This window comes from Eulemur rufifrons, chromosome 29 (assembly GCF_041146395.1).
Source record: "Eulemur rufifrons isolate Redbay chromosome 29, OSU_ERuf_1, whole genome shotgun sequence".
NCBI classification, from domain to species: Eukaryota; Metazoa; Chordata; class Mammalia; order Primates; family Lemuridae; genus Eulemur; species Eulemur rufifrons.
In genome coordinates, this window is record NC_091011.1 from 64,132,741 (window position 1) to 64,143,638 (window position 10,898).

At 48.4% G+C, this 10,898-nt stretch overlaps 2 pseudogenes; one reads left to right on the forward strand and one right to left on the reverse strand.

Annotated features, from left to right (window-relative positions):
• Window positions 1-249: 249 nt before the first annotated feature.
• LOC138376992 (adenylate cyclase type 3 pseudogene) lies at window positions 250-4,867 on the reverse strand (annotated as a pseudogene).
• A 58-nt stretch (window positions 4,868-4,925) lies between these two features.
• LOC138376993 (ankycorbin pseudogene) lies at window positions 4,926-5,576 on the forward strand (annotated as a pseudogene).
• The last annotated feature ends 5,322 nt before the right edge of the window (window positions 5,577-10,898 follow it).

A 10,898-nucleotide genomic window follows, 5' to 3' on the forward strand; every position in this document is an offset into this window, starting at 1 on the left:
CTTCAATAATTTTATTCTTTTAAAAGTTAAATTATGTGTTTTATAAAGCATTATCATATGCAAGAAGGTATGGCTATGACCATTCCAAATGATTGCAAAGCATTCATTTCCTGTTCGTCTTCTAGTGGCAAAGTGAAAACTGAACTGAAATTAAGTTGGAGTGTGTGACACCATTGCCAGGGACAGACACATAAAGAAACAAAGTCATTTCCAAAGGAGAGGAACCTTGTGAAAGTGAAAGAAGAGGAGTTACTGAGTTCTGCACTGAGGGACAACTTTTCCTGGGGGCACGTGCGTGGGACCTGGCTGAGGATCCACATTGTCTGCTCCTGCAGTTTGTACCTCAGGACAAAGGCCTAAACTTGAGTTATCAAAATAGGAAACTGGATGAGATGCTGGTAGAGACTTTGATTGGCTATCAGGAAACCAAGATTTTGATGACTCCTTTGGCACAGGATCTTGTAACTTCCATTCCTTACATTCATAAGGTGTAATCTGTCTCTTTTCAGAAGCTGTCCCGGTCACTTCAGGAGACTTTGGAGAATTCTCATAAGCTATTTCTTTGTGAACCTCTCTTTTCAGGGTTCTTTCCTTCCAAGTTTCGACCTCGTTGGAAGGATGATGATTATTGCTTAACAGTTCATTCTTTTGCTTTGCTAGCTGTTCATTTTGCTGCTTTAATTTAGAAATTTCCTTTCCTAGCCTTACATATTCACTTTTCAAAATAAGAGCTTTTGTGTTTTATACAATGCCGCTGCCACCCCCACAGGTTAAGAGTTTATTTGAAGGCTGAGAATCAATATGTTCTGAAACCATTGAGGTATCTTGGGCCTATTGAATTCTTCTTAGATTTTTCTCTCGGTGGGAGACTTACCGAGATGGGAAAGGGAAAGGTTCTATTGGTCTGATGGGGACTGGCTTCAGGTCCTGAGTTGTCAAACTTCTGCGTTTACTTGGGTGGAGGTGGGGAGAGTTAGGGGTACATAGGTACTATTGTGCTGTTGCGACAATATCAGATGAAAAACCGGTGACTCTCCAGTAGAGAGCAGTGACAACTGGTGTGGTGGTCAGCTGAGCATGGAGGGCGGCACAGTGGCAGCTGGGTAGGCGAATGCAGCATGGGAGATGGCTGGGGTCAGCTCTGTGGTGTACAGAGGGTAGGGGGCCCAGGCCCTGGGGACACAGGGATCCGACCAGGTCTCCACTGTAGCTCTCTTCAGAGTGAAAAGCACTACTTTGAAGTTCCAGCTGGGGGCGGAGCATTTCCAGCACAGTGTCCCGCCCCACCCCATGTGAAGCAGAGCTTCCTCGCTGTGCTCCCAGCCCAGCGGCAAAGGCAGCCTTGTCTGCCTCTGTCCCACCCCTGCTCACAGTGGCCAGGGCCTCTCTGGGGCAAGAAGGGCTGGGTTGGAACGAGGGCTCTGAAAGGATTGTTCCAGTACTACACCTAAGGCCCCTGCTCGGGGGACACTACAGGCACACTGAGGAATAATATGGCTGCCCTTAGAGCTCACATATCCACCAACAAATGAAGCCTTGAGATTTTTAAACTGAAAGTCTATGTGAATGTGCACTTCAACAATTTAGGAATGTTGGGACTTGGTAATTTGTCCTGTCCCAAGGCCTTTCTCTGATTAAAAAAAAATATACTCTCCCTTCACCTTTGGATTGTTGCGGGACCCCAGGAGTTGTCTACTACCTGGTGGGTCAGTGTGACAAAGGAGCCATTGGGGAAGGCAGCTGGCTTGTCCTATCCCTTCAAGAAAAGGTCAGCAGCTCCCCCTTCCCCTTTAAGAAGATGAGACCTAGCCTTACAAAGCAGAAGCCATACTTTCGAAGGCTGAGTTGTTTCTTCCACCACCCAAATGTTGTCCATGGCCCCTGTGGACTCCATTCTGCTAGCCACGTTAACCGTGTTGCCCCAGATGTCAGTGTGGTTTATTGAGCTCCAATGACCCCAACCAAAACCTCCTTTCTTCATGCCTATGCACAGCATGAAGTTGTTGAAGAACTGGTTGTTGATGTTTGTAAGTGTGTCCTTCATGGCGAGTGCAAAGTTGGCCAGTGCTGCCAGAGCTCCTTGTCAGACTTGTCCTCCTTGCTGGAGCTGGTAGAGCTATTGGTGTTGACATCTGGGGTGACTCCTGAAGCTGTCATGTAGGTGCTGCCAATGGTTTTGACCTTGGTGATGACTCAGAATTTGGGCTTGTCCAGGAGGGAGTCAAAATCTGAGATGATCTCATCGAGGAAGCGTAGATACTCATTGATGCTCTCCTCAGTGTAGAAGTCAGCAAAGTTGGGCAGGGAGGCAAACATGACTCCAATTTCATCACATGACTGGCTGTACAGCTCCTCATCTCTCGGACCCCAGGAAGTGGCGTGCCACATGTTCAGGCAACATGTTGGTGACCAAGGCCTCGTTCCAGTGTCGCATTTCTTACACATGTCCCTTCTGGTTGTGGATCTCGATTTTCCACAAGAATGTCTGTGCCAGTTTCTCCTTGTGGCAGAAGAAGTAGTAAAAACTCAGCATCATGATGAGTGTCGTCGCTGTCATTGAATACTTGGAAGGCACCAGTGGCAGCCTGTCACTGCCATTGAGCCCAGAGGTGGAGAAGACCTGCATCTTCTCTGAGGCCATCACCAAAAAGCTGTGTCTCTGAAAGCATCTGTGGCCATAGTCATCAAAGATGGGGCACCAGGCATAGAGGTTGATGGTGGCCACAGCACCTGTGACCAGTAGCATGAGCGTGAGCTTCATCCTGTGGCTGACCTGCACCAGCATGATGGTGGCGATGAGGGACAGTACAGTGATGTAGTTGTAATACTTGGGGTTCTCCAGACAGCTGCCCTTCACCTCCGTCCCTGCCATTGTGTTGCTGGGTCCCATGTAGTACTGGAGACAGCTCAGCATGTCCACGACATTTGCCATAACCAGGGTGAAGATGGCTAACTGGCCCAGGTGTTCCTGGCCCAGAAGGTCTGGTCAATACAAGTTGAGAAGGCCACAATCTGCTTAGGAAAGGCCTGGGGAAAGATGGCAGCCAGTGAGCAGGTGGTCAGGATCAGGAGGAGAATCTCCCCAACCACAAAGGTCACGTAGTTTGTCATAAGCCAAGTGTCAACGAGTATCTCAACCAGGGCCGTGCACAGCAGGACGACACAGGAGCAGCTGAAGATGGCCCCGCTCTGCTTTTCCTTTTCCACCGAATAGTGGGTTTCCATATCAGGGTCCATGAAGCACATGGACAGGAGGAAGGTGTTTCTCTTCTTCACCACCTGGGCAGACTTTTGCTTGAGCAGGGCCTCGTTGAGTAGCTGGTTGAGCTCATGCTCGTCCTTGGAGGCATCCACCACTCAGTTGGCCAGGTCCTGAAGGCACAGCCTCCGGTGAGAGTTGGGGAATGAGGGGTTGTCGGCCTGGGCGTCCTGCTCCTCAGGCTCTTATGACATGAAACCACCAGTGTGGATGCTCCCATTGGGCTCCTTGGTTTCAATGAGGGCCAGGGATCTGGGCTTGGATTAAGTTGGGGCTTCCTTCAGCAGGCCTGAGCTGTTGAGGCCATTTTGGGTGGCCGTTTTCTTCACCTCTGGCTTGGATGTGATGAGGTAGGTTTCAATGCTCTTCTCCTCCAGGTAATCGCAGTGGCTCCCCCCCATGGCCTGGATCCACATCAAACTCTCCTTTCAGGCAGTCCATAGTGCTCTGGAAGATATGCGCATGCCCAGGGATGCCACTGGCCTTCGTCTTCTTGGCCACAGTGATATCAGTAGACCACATGTCGTACTGCCAGCACTTCTGGCCCAGGACACCCCCCAGCACAGTACCCGTGTGTACTCCCACATGCATGTCTACCCAGGTCTTGGTCTTCTCCCACACATACGAGGTGGCCTCCACCATGGCGAGCCCCATGAGGATGGAGCAGATGGTGTGGTCCTCCCGGTAGTTGGGCAGGCTGCAGATGCAGTAGTAATGGTCACGCAGGATGTTGATCCGCAGCTGGTGGTATTTGGCTGCCAACTTATAGAAGCGGGCAAAGAGCTCAATGAGCAGCTTCACAAGCTCCTGGGCACTGCAGGAGATGACAGCTGGGTGAAGCCCACAGTGTCCATGAAGAGGATGCTGACATTCTTGTGGCAGTATATGTACATGGTGTTGAACTGCTGCTGGTCCTTCTGGCTCTCGTCTTTCTTCATGTCCTTCAACATCTTGTCAGCCATGTGTTTGGGCAGGATGGAAAGCATGAGGTTCTGCTGCTGCTGGCTCTGCTCCTCCAGGTTCATCTTCACCGCTAGTGACTGGCGGGCCTCCAGGAAGGCCTTTTGATGCTTATGGTTGGCCATGTAGTACGACATGATGCCCATGATGATGGTGCACAGGTAGAGGAAGATGTTGGCCAGGATCTCCCTGAGCAACTGCATTCCCTTCAGCTGATCCTGCTGCTGCTGGGCCATGGTGATCCCCAAGACGAGTGTGTGCACAGCACAGGAGACCACAGAGATGGCCATGATGTGGCTGAGGCTGAGGGGCAGCATGATGAAGAAGACGACAAAGAAGGCCTGCCAGCCCACCATGTTGCTGGCCATGTGGGCAACAGTGAAGTTCAGGCCCAGGTAGGAGAAGAGCAGCCACAGCAGGTAGGGCACCATTTTCTGGGTGAGCTGGTTCGGGAGCAGCCCCTTTTTGCAGATCAGGAAGAGGATGATGTCCAACACCAGCCCAATCCCAGCCATGGTGAGAAGAGCCAGCTTGTCGCTGGAGAACACCACAGCACACATGACCACCATGTAGCAGTCAGAGGGCTGCAGAGACCACCAGCACCAGCAGGGTTTCATGGTGCTGCCTTTTGAAGTAGGTGTGGTACAGGTTCTTTGCCCTGGTAGTGGTCCGTGGACCCACAGAAAGATGTCATAGCTTTTAAGTGAGTGTGTTGGCATCGAAATTAAAGGATTCAGTAAAAGAGAAAGAGAAGGTCCATTCAGAGGTTGCCCAGATTAGAAGTGAGGTCTCACAAGTAAAAAGAGAAAAGGAAAATACTCATACTCTCTTGATATCCAAAGAGCAAGAAGTAAATGAACTTCTGCAAAACTTCCAGCAAGCTCAGGAAGAACTTGCAGAAATGAAAAGATATTCTGAGAGCTCTTCTAAACTGGAGGAGGATAAAAATAAAAAGATAAATGAGATGTCGAAGGAAGTCATCACATTGAAGAAGGTCCTGAACAGCCTCTCGCAGCTCTCCTACTCAACAAACTCGTCCAAAAAACAGAGTCAGCAGCTGGAAGCGCTGCAGCAGCAGGTCAAGCAGCTCCAGCACCAGCTGGCCGAATGCAAGAAACAATACCAGGAGATCATATGAGTTTACAGAATGCATCTTCTATATGCTCTGCAGGGCCAGATGGATGAAGATGTCCAGGAAGTACTGAAGCATAATCCTTACCATGTGTAAAAACCAGTCTCAAAAGAAGTAAAGTGGATTCCTTGGCAGGACACTGCCCCCTTGTTGTCCATCTTTGTGTTAGATCCAGAGTTGTTGGCAACCACTGCCCTTGTTCTCATTTGTGGTATGCACTGTGGCCTAGCATAGCTTCTTCCCTTTCCAGAGCTTTCCAAGGACTCGTCCCAGGGGAAGACTGCCCTCCTCAGAACTGCTTAGACTTCATACCAGCAGAGGTGAAAATCCCTGTCAGCCCCTCAGGTTCTAGGGCTGGGCTCGCCACATCCAAAGGTCAGGTCCTGATGTGGCAGGCGGGCACCCTCCTCAGTACCTGACCGGCTGTGTGGCTCCATCACCACTGAGTGACATGCTGAGGTCTCCACGCAGTGGATGCTGCTTCCATTTCTGCACGCGGGCCGTGCCAGTCAGCATAGGAGAGCTCTTTTTGCCTTTGGCTTCCAATGCCCCAAACATGATTTACTTTGTACTCACATGCAGAGGGGAGACAGCAGGATGCCCTACTAGCACCGGCGGCCTCACCCCTGCTTGCTCTGTCTCTCCAGCCCGGCCTGCCTGTGGCCCACCCCAGCCCTGGGGTCAGGGGGCAGCTGCTACTCAGTGCCAAATCCAGGGGGCACAGAGCCATATACCTCACTGTCTGGCCCCACCCTGCGCCGCTGTCATCTCCACTTCAGGAAAAGCCGCACTTTACACCCCGCCTGACTCCTCCTCCTCTCCAGCCCTGGTCCCCTATCACAGTCAGGCTGGGGGCCCCTTGGCAGCCCTGGGGTGGGTCGAGGACATGAGTGACCTGCACCCCCGCTGCCCCTCCCCTAGCACCAAGGCAGGGAGCCTCCGGAAGCGACACTGAGGGGCTGGACTCCAGCCTGTTCCCCTGACCCTGTGGGTCTTTCTGTTGGAAGCTTCCCAGCAAGGTGGTTCAGGGTCCTTGTCCTCCTCTTTCCCGCATCCTTTGTTTTGTTTATGTTTCTGTTGACAAGTTGGAGTGAGGTCCTGGGGACAGGGCAGCTCGCCCAGCCTGGCGTTGTCCAGTGTGTTGTTTTGCTCTTTGCTCGAGCCCTTTGCAGAGTTGGACTCGGCCACCCCCTCACCCCGACCAAGGACCACAGTGAAGTGGTAACTGCCTTGAACCCCTCTTGCTGTTTAATTTATTAAACTTGATTTGCTGCCCCTCCCCCTAAAAAAGGTCTGGGGGATGGACACGCTTGTAGCTCTGACTTGGGTGGGACAAAGGCAATATATGTAAACATTTGTACCCCTGTAATATTCTGAAATTTAGAAAAAAAGGTGGAATGCAGGGTGCAGACCCAGGGAGAACTTCTAAGTTTTGAGAATGTGTGCTCACACTCCTGACAGGAGGCAGCCTGTGTTTCCCTGGACCTTGTGGCCATTTTCAATAACACAGCCTACTGCACCGCATTTTCTGACAAACCGACTATGACGAGAGAAATGAGGAGCTCTTCATTTGCATTGACTTCAGCCAAGAGTCTCAGCATAAAGCAGTGGTTCTCAGACTTCAAGGCTTATAACCAAGCAGATTGCTGACCCTTGAACTTCAGAGTTTCTGATTCAGTGAGAGTGGTATGGGACAGAGATTCTGAATTTTTAACATATCCAGGTGATGCTGCTACAGCTGGCCCAAGGACCACATCTTCGGAGCCACGGGAACAAAATTGTTTCATTTTTAACAAAAAAATTCACAGAATCCAGGGTTCTAAGTTATTTTTTCTGTGTCCTTTGTTATCATGATGACTTGTTTCCTGACAAACTAAAATATACATCATTTTCTTGCTATTACAAAATCTCTTCCTTATTATTCACAGGGCGTCTCCTCCTGCTGGTCTCCCCCACCCTCCTGACCCTCCCACCTCATCCCAAGGCCCAGCCCTCTGCAGGGACCAGTCTCCCCAGTACCTGGCCTTGGTCTGGTCATCTCCTCCCATAGGCTGTGCAGGTGGCTGAAGGGGAGGGGGCTCCAGGAAGCCCAGTTCTCACCAGAAGCTTTGGCTCGGAACTGGGAGGGAGATGGTGTTCCCTAGGTCTCATGCAACATTAGGGGAGAGAAAACAGGGTCTGGCTAAACCAGTCAGGGGACAAAGGCCTCAGGAAGAGGGGGGATCAGCCATATATATGCATATTCAGCTTTAAAAAAGAAAGAAATCCTGCCATTTGCAATAACATTGATGAAACTGGAGGGTGTAACTATATGAAGTGATGAATGAAAACTGGTGCAACCACTATGAAAATCTCGTGTTTCTTCAAAAAACATTAAATATAGAATTACCATATGATCTAGCAATTTTACTTCTAGGCATATATCCCAAAGAATTGAAAGCAGGACCTTGAAGAGATTTTTGCACACCCATGTTCCTGATAGTGCTATTCATAATGGCCAAAAGGTGGAAACAAACTCAGCATCCATTGACGAATGGAGGAGCAAAATGGGGTATATAAATACAATAGAGTATTATTCAACCTTAAAAAGGAAGGACATTCTGACACATGCTACAACATGGATGAACCTTGAAGACATTAGGCCAAGTGAAATAAGCCAGTCACAAAAGGACAAATATTGTATGATTCCACTTATATGAGGTATCTAGAATAGTCAAACTCATACAGACAGAAGGTAGAATGCCAGGGACTAGTGAGGAAGGGAATGAGAAGTTGTTTAATGAGACCAGAATTGCGGTTTTGCTGGATGAAAGGGGTTCTAGACATGGATGGTGGTCATGATTGCAGCACACAGTGACTGTATTTTATGCTATTGGACTGTACGCCTAGAAATGGTTACATGGTAAATTTTCTGTTATGTGTATTCAAACCCAAATTCATTCACCTGGGTATCTTTATCCAATCAATTGAAGACCTGAATAGAACAAAAGTGGCTAAGCGGGAACTTTGCCTGCCTGACTGCTTGAACGAGGACTTTGGTCTTCCTCTGTCCTCAGACTAGCACTTATCCCATCTGCTCTCCTGGTTCTCAGGCCTTTGGACATATACTGGACTCCCCTGGATCTCCAGCTTGCCAACTGAAAATTAGAGAATTCTCAGTTTTCATAATTTCATGAGCCAGTTCCTTATAATCTGTGCGTGTGTGTGTGTGTGTGTGTGTATAGTATTGGTTCCATTTCTCTGAAGAACCCCTACTACTATTATATCTGCATTGTTAGAAAGATTGGCAGCTTCTTTTTTGGCCTTGATAGCAGCAAAGATCTGTTCATTATGAAAAATAGTACTTGTTAGGTTTGTTCCAGGTGGGAGCTGGAAAAGTCTGTATGGGACAGAATATGGTTACTAGAAAACTGAGGTTTGTGAAACAATAGCCGCAGGAGTCTGGAGGGTCCCCTGAGGTTGTAAAATCTGACAGCTGTGGCATTCCTATCCCCCCTGATAAGGAAGTACCTCCCTGCCTTGTCTCTACAGGATGAGACTGACCCAGGGGTCCCAGAAATTGGTTGTTTTAAAACATTTTTTTTTTATTGCAGCAGCTGTTCTGGCCCAGGTACTCACTGCCCCCTAAGAAACCCTCTATAAAACCCAAGGCTTTCCCCTCTCTCAGTGTGGATGCCTTCGCCTCCACCCATCTGCACCCGGATGCCCCAAATAAACAGCATTTTGCTACACATGAGGCTTCGTTTGTCTCTCTCTTGGCTCCGGACCTAACAGTACTGACAGTAGCAAAGGCTAATATTCACGTGTCTGGCAATGGGAAGCAGTTGGCCAAGGCCACAAATTGGGCCCAGTGTCTCCCATTATCCAGCAGACTAGGCCAAGCTTCTTCACAGGGTGGTCACAGCATTCTCAAGAGCAACAAGAAAGAGCAACTGATGCCCAGGCATTTTCAAGTCTGGTACCACATTTGCTACTGTCCTGTTGGCCAAAGCCGGTTTCATGGCTTCCTTCCTTATGAAGAATCATCCCTTCTTCATAGAAAGGGACAAGAGAACATAAAAGGATAAGAAATTAATTCATCAAATTATCTCAAACTTAAGGTTCTCCCCCATAAAGTTTTACTAAAGCAGTTGAGCTGAAGTCCAGTGTTTTGATTAAGGATGTGGGCTGGGAAACCAAACTCTATTTGAGTCCTAGCTTTGTCACTATTTGACAAAGTGGGTTGAGGGGTTACATGACCTCTCTAGGCCTATTTTTCCTCATCTACAATATGGGAATAATAATATTAATCTCTATCTTATGGGGCTCCTGTAGGGAGTAAATGAATTAACCTATGTAAAGCACTTAGAAAGTTGTCTGGCACCCAGTGATTACTTATAAACATCAGTGTGGGTGTGTTCTAGTTGTTATTGTTATACCAATAGTGCCTCCTACTGCCTCTCTTCTCTACCATTTCATGGTGTCCTGTAAAAATTATAGTGCCCATAAAAAATCGCCATCAGTTCAAAGTGCTGCCATGTCAATATGCCTAAGAAGCAGTTTTTCCTTGCACAAATTTGGGGAGGGAATGCAGGGATGTGAAGGGGAAGGGGACACTCATTCTTTGCCTTGCCCAAGGTCCATACTCCTGGGAAGGTACTCTTTCCAAATATAGGCAACAGAGGGCTCATCCTGTCTTTTCTTTCCATTCTCAAGGAGGCAAGGTGCTGGCTCCAAATTGGGGGAATGTCTTAGTTGCACATAGAGAAGTTAGGGGTAAGAATCAGTAATAGCACTGAGGCAAAGCTACCATGAAATTGAAGCTGGCAGTTAGCACCCTCTTTCAAACTCAAGCTCTTTACCCCTTTGGTTCCCCCTCATAACTGTCTATCCTGGATGCCCTCTCAAGAGAGAAGTTCTTGAATGCCATGGTGTCACTATCCTGTTTTCTCCTTCCTCTCACCAGAGGTGGTAAGGATCCAAGGCTATCACAGAAGACCCTGTCCTCCTGAACAGTCACATCCCCCCACTTTTGCCCACCCCACTTCACTTTCCTGGTCCCAGAAACTTGGGGTCTTCCTGCCTGCCCCAACACACAAACACACACATACACACACACAGTACCATTTTCAGTATCTCACCAGGGCCAGGCTCTCTGTGCCTCACAGTAAGTTCCTGAGAAACTAATTCATACTTTTGGGGAAAGTAGAATATTAATGGTTAAGTTCAGGAGCTTTGGATCCAGGAAGACCTGAGTTGGAGTGTTGGTTTAGACACAAATCGTGTGACTCGACAACTTACTTAACAGTTTTGAGCCTCATTCTTCTCTTTTGAAAAGTGGGGATATCAATTCCTATGTTAGAGAGCAGTTGGAATAATTAAATGACATACGTGTACAGCACTTAGCATGGGCCTGGTTTACAGCAAGCAGTGAATAAACAGAAGTGAATATTGGTGTTTCTGTACCAACGAGAAGAGTTTAGACACAATATTCTGTCACCTTACCTCCTGTCCCTCTGACTAATTCTGTCTTTTTTACCTCGTAAAATAACTTGTTTTATAGAGACA